Here is a 5,687-nt window from a genome sequence, read left to right as displayed (position 1 = left end):
TCGGTTGTAACTGTTTTTCACTTAACATTTTGAATATATTTTCTCATTCTTTCCTTGCTCATATTGTATCTCATGGGAGGTCTGATGTTAGCCTGATGGGATAACCTTTATAAGTAACCTGATGTTTCTCTCTTGCCAATTTTAGTATCTTTGTGGATTTTGCCAGTCTGGCTACGATATGGCTTGGAGAAGATCTTCTCGGGTTGATTCTATTAAGGGTCCTTTGTATTTCTTGGTTCAGGATAACTGAATGAACAAATTTTACTTGCTCTGGTGATTTGTTATATAATTCTCACTACTTTATAAAGTAGTTCTGAGAGGACTTCAAAAATTCATGGAGAATAGAATTAAAGTTTGAGATTATTTTGGTGCAAAAAAAATTTAAATCTGTGCATAATTTTTTCAATTAGCAATAATCGCGCCTCGGATAAACCTCATTGGCTACAATACTGCCACTGCGCAAAGCTGTGCATAATTTTTTCACAATGCATTTCCATAAACTTTTTGAAGACCCTCCCTTGCATTTTTATGGCGGAGGAAACAAATACAGTGTCATTAACTTGTATTGGTACATACACTGAATGGTAGAAGCTGAGTTGTCTCTCTGTATAGGTAAATTTAAATAGAGAGTAGTTTTAAAATTGAACTATTGGAGCCAGGTGGCAAGGTGGTTAAGGTGCTGAACTTCTACATAGCTGACTACAGGGTTTAAGTCCTGGACCCGGCAGCTTAAAAATCATACCAGGAATATGTATGTGCATGCTCAAAATTCTAAAAAGAGAATTGAGTAAAGAGATTACACATGGCCATCGCCCTTGGTCACTTTCCCTCTCCCTGTCTCTGTCTCTCTCTGGTGAGCACATGCACCCTATGGCAAAAATCTAAAAAAAAAAAATTATTTTTAATTGAACAACCATAGGCCAGTTGGTGGTGTGATGGTTAAAGTGGCTGGATCCCATATGGCAGACTGTGCAGTTTGAGTTCCGAACACCATGGCTTAAAAAAACACACCAAGCACATGTGCATGCATGCCCAAAATTCCAAGAAGAGAAGAGAAGTAAATGGAGGAAAAGGGATCGCACCATGGCCATTCCCCCTAGGGGGTGATTTCTCACTTTCCTTTTCACTGTCTCTCTCTGTCTCCAGTGAATGCACATGCCCTATGACAAAAACCTAAAAGAAAAATGAAAAAAAAAACAGTATTTTTTCCTATTTTACAATTTATTTACACTTAAATCTTATATATCTTTGTCAGGTATAAGTATGATTTTTCTAAGCATGCATGGTGGCAATGTCTTCTTTAAAGATAGCTGCAATACAGGACCAGCAGTTAGCGTAATGGCTATGTCGCTGGACTCCCACATAGTCGACCACGGTTTGCATCCCGGACCCGGTGGCTTAAAACTCACGCCAGGTGCGTGTGCGTGCGTGCCCAAGATCCTGAGAGGAGAATGGAGGAGAAGGGATTGCGGCGTGACCATCCCCCCTGGGGGGTGATTTCTCGCTTTCTGTCTCTCTGTCTTTCTCTGTCTGGCGAGCACACGTGCCCTATAGCAAAAACGTCTCAAAAAAAAAAAAAAAAAGATAGTTGCAATAGGACATTCTACAATTCATTTGTCCAGTCTACGTGCATTCCTGTGTCTGTTAAATACTATTTTTCTTCAGCTCCTCCTACTCCCCACCCACCATGCAGTCTCTGCTATCTATAGTTGTCTTCTCTACTTCTGTGTCTTCGGAATTTTCCATTTTTGTCATACAGTACAGATATTCAGTATATATTGAGCAAGGACATACAGTGAAAAATAAATACTTTTTAAAAAATAATCATGAGAGCCAGCCAGTAGCCTAGTGGTTAAGGAAGTCAGATTCCATATGGCTGAATATGGTTCAAATCCCAGCTCAACAACTTGAAAAACATTCCAGCTGCATGTACATGTATGCCCTAAAACCTGGCAGTTTGGAGAGATGTAGGAAAAGGGATTGCAGCCTGATCATGCCCCACTGGGATGTTCTCTCTCTGTGTCTCTTTCTTTCTCTCTCTCTCTCTCTCTCTCTCTCTCTCTCTGGCAAGAATAGGCACCCTCTGGCAAATACAACCAACCAACCCATGAAACAGAAAAACAGAAATGCAACACCCCAACCTAAATTAAATAACCTTAGTCATTGGTGACAGAAACAATACCATGAATCAGAAAACTCAGAAGTGGACAAAGAACAAAATGATTAAGTTAGGGAAAACAAACAAACAAACAAACCAAAAACAAACAAACAAACAAACAAAAAAAACCAACCCAGGAGAGATTAAAGAAAATTATCTTAGGGAAAAAGCTCTAAATTATAAAATGTCCAAAGGAAAAGATATTTTACTCAAAATATAAGGCCAGATAGTGGCACTGTAGTAAAAACGAAGCTCTGTGAGGCAGACCCGCATATGAAGGTTGACAGATCCTGACCAAGACTGAATAGTAGTAGTAGGAGGTTGGGCATACTTGTGGCTAGAATCTCGGGCTAACTGAAAATGATGGGTTGAGTGTAGCCAGGATTTTTTTTTTTTTGAGAGGTTTTTGCTATAGGGTGCGTGTGCTCGCCAGACAGAGAGAGACATAGAGACAGAAAGCGAGAAATCACCCCCCCAGGGGGGGATGGTCACGCCGCAATCCCTTCTCCTCCATTCTCCTCTTGGGATCTTGGGCACGCACGCACATGCGCCTAGCATGAGTTTTAAGCCACCAGGTCCGGGACACGAACAGCAGTGGACTACGTGGGAGTCCAGTGACATAGCGATTACGTTAACTGCTGGTTGCCCAGCCAGGACTCTTGTGAGGGCACTGTATCTCTGTCTCTGTCTCTCTCACTCATAGAATAAATAAAATGTTTTAAAATGCAATGCAAGCCAGGTGTAGTATGTAATTTTTTAAAGCAACTATTTATTTAATTTTATTTATTCATTCATTTATTTTAATTTGACCATAGAGGGACACAAAGAGAGAGGAGGAAAGTGAGAAAGCAAGCCACCAGGTCCAGGACTTGAATCGTGCTTGGCCATGTGGGTTTGCCACCTGCTGCTCCCCAGCAGTATGTAATAAAAAAAAAATACACACACACACACATAACTAGTATTGAGGAAGGAATTAAAACAGCTAAGAAAATTAAAATAACACCAAGAAAGTAGGAAGAAAGATCACAGAGAAAATGAGACACTTAAGATCCATTGTATATTGCAGACCCTACAGAATAAAACAATGAAATAGATGTAATATTTGATACTGTACTACAAGAAAACTCATGAAGTACAAGAAAACTCAGGAACCATACCTGAGTGTACACATCAAAAGGATCTTCCCTGGGCCAACAGCTGACATAGTGGTTACCATGCTGGACTCCCATGTAGTTGACTGCAGTTCAAGACCTGGACCTGGCAACTTGAAAAATCACACCAGGCATGTGTGCAAGCATGCCCAAAATCCCAGGAAGAGAATAAAAAAGCGATTGCACTTTCCCTTGTCCTAGTCCCTCTGTGGGACAATTTCTCATTTTCCCCTCTCATTGTCCCTCTGTCTCTAGTGAGCACATGGCACCCTAAGGAAAAAATCTTTAAAAATTAAAAAAAAAAAATGTACTTTATAAACCTAGAAAAATTGATATGGAATAACCAGCCGAGGTATAACTTAGAAAAATCAACTAGATTTGAAAGAAAAAAAGCAAATCATCTGGGCCCAAAGCAGAAAAGTATATTAGAAAAAATACAAGTACAAAACAAAAATATGAACATTACTAAATACTGAAAGTAACTCAAAGCCTTTTGTTTGTCTTTTGATTTTAACCACTTTTTTACTTTCTGGCCCAAGATTCACCCGGTTGATCTCTGCATTTCCTGTTCCAGCACTAAAATCAGCCGCTTCTCCAGGGAGTCACAGTTTCTTTTATGGTGAAAAGGGAGCTAAACTCCCGCGGCGAACAGTTGGTTCTGAATATTCCGAAAAGGGAAGGGATTTTTCTTGGGCAAAGGAAGGGGTCTCAAAACACTTTTTTCAAGTCTGGGTACTGGGAAAATTAAGCCAGGCAGAAGCAAAAAGGACTGGAGAGCGCCCGCGGGACTCGAGCCACCCGCCCAGGGGAGGGGTGGATTTGCAGCCAGCCATCCGCCCAGAGAGGGTGGAATTTGCAGCTGAAGTCGCCGAAGGAACCGCTGAGCTAAAGCCAGTCCGGAAGCTCGCTCAGGATTATGTCTTCTTGACTGGTGAGAAAGACATACGTCACAAAAGTTAATGACTGCTTGAGAATGACTCAGCATCCCAGACTGTCCGATTGCCCAAACCTCCCGACACTTAGAGAGCGTGGATCGGGAACACATAGTGAGAAAGACTCAGGACTCCCCTACCTCCTAGTGAGCTCTTCCGTGGTTCTGTGCGGGTTTATTTTCTACCATACAGTGACCATAAATCCCCTGACACTGGCCCCAGCCTCCACAATGCCCTAGTAATAGCGTGGGATCACTGTGAGCAAATGAACATTCACAGCTAGTGTCTGAATCAGGGGAGCATAATCTACAAGGTGCAAACTATATTGCTGGCACTATCTTGAAACTTCACTGCTAAACCAGATAAAACTTGCCCGCAGCCTCTCTCAGAGCTTATATAATTTTAGTATTACCTCACAGTACTTTTTAAATTAACTTTAACCACCACCCAAAAACTATCCTTTTATGTACACTGTAAACAGTTAACCTCTCTTCCTCAGTTTCCCACTATTCACAAGTGAGAAGCTTTTTAATTTCAGTGTCTGTCCAGTTCTTTTCCTCAAACTATGTATTCAACAATATAGTTTAATGATTTTTCTTTAGGCTTGCTGGGACCCTATTGTTAGCAATTATTTTTATTTTTAAATTATTTAAATTTATTTATTTTATTTTTAAATTATTTAATTCCATTTTTTGTTATTATTATTCAATTTGACCAGAGAGAGACAGAGAGAGAGAGAAAGGGAGAGGGAGAAATCAAGGCATCGGGTCTGGGACTCGAACCATAGTCAACCATGGGGGAGTCCAGCGCCCCCAACCATCACACCATCTGCTGGCCTCTATTTAATTTTATTTATTCGTTCATTTATTTTAATTTGACCAGAAAAGACAGACACATAGAGAGAGAAGGAAAGTGAGGTCCGAGACTGGAAACGTGGTTGACCATGGGGGAGTCCAGCACCTTAACCACCACACCACCTGCTGGCCCCCTACTTTTGTTTATTTAACAGTATTTGGGAGATCTTCCTGTCAATACATGTAGCTCTAATTCACGTATATTGTAATGGCTGCATTCAAGTATAAAGTATGTTTTATTTAAAATGTTTCACTCTCATAAACGAAACTTCAGTAAAAATCTTTGTGCATATACACAAATATGTTTGGCCAACTGGTGGCACAGTGCTTAAGGTGGCTGAATACCACATGGCAGACTGTGGTTCAAGGCCCAAACCTAGTGTTTTAAACCTGACAGCTTGAAAAAACATGCTGGCCAGGTGTATGCATGCATGCCCAATTCGAAGTGGAGAAATAGAGAAGGGATTGTGGTATGACAATCCCTCATGGGGGAAAGGAGTTCTCTTTCTCTCTCTCTAGCAACCACAAATGGTTTCTAGCAAACTAAAAAAAAGACAAAACAAAAAACATTAGCATGTTTTTAAGATAGATG

At 40.7% G+C, this 5,687-nt stretch overlaps 1 non-coding gene across 1 annotated transcript; it reads right to left on the bottom strand.

The window, feature by feature from the left end:
* Window positions 1–330: 330 nt before the first annotated feature.
* On the bottom strand, window positions 331–467 carry LOC114009210 (U4 spliceosomal RNA). Its single transcript, XR_003550654.1, has one exon. It is a non-coding gene; the product is annotated as a U4 spliceosomal RNA (small nuclear RNA).
* Window positions 468–5,687: the final 5,220 nt, after the last annotated feature.

The sequence above is a fragment of the Tupaia chinensis genome, unplaced genomic scaffold, assembly GCF_000334495.1.
Source record: "Tupaia chinensis unplaced genomic scaffold, TupChi_1.0 Scaffold000484_1, whole genome shotgun sequence".
In the NCBI taxonomy this organism is placed as follows: Eukaryota; Metazoa; Chordata; class Mammalia; order Scandentia; family Tupaiidae; genus Tupaia; species Tupaia belangeri.
This window is presented reverse-complemented; position numbering and strand designations above follow the sequence as displayed.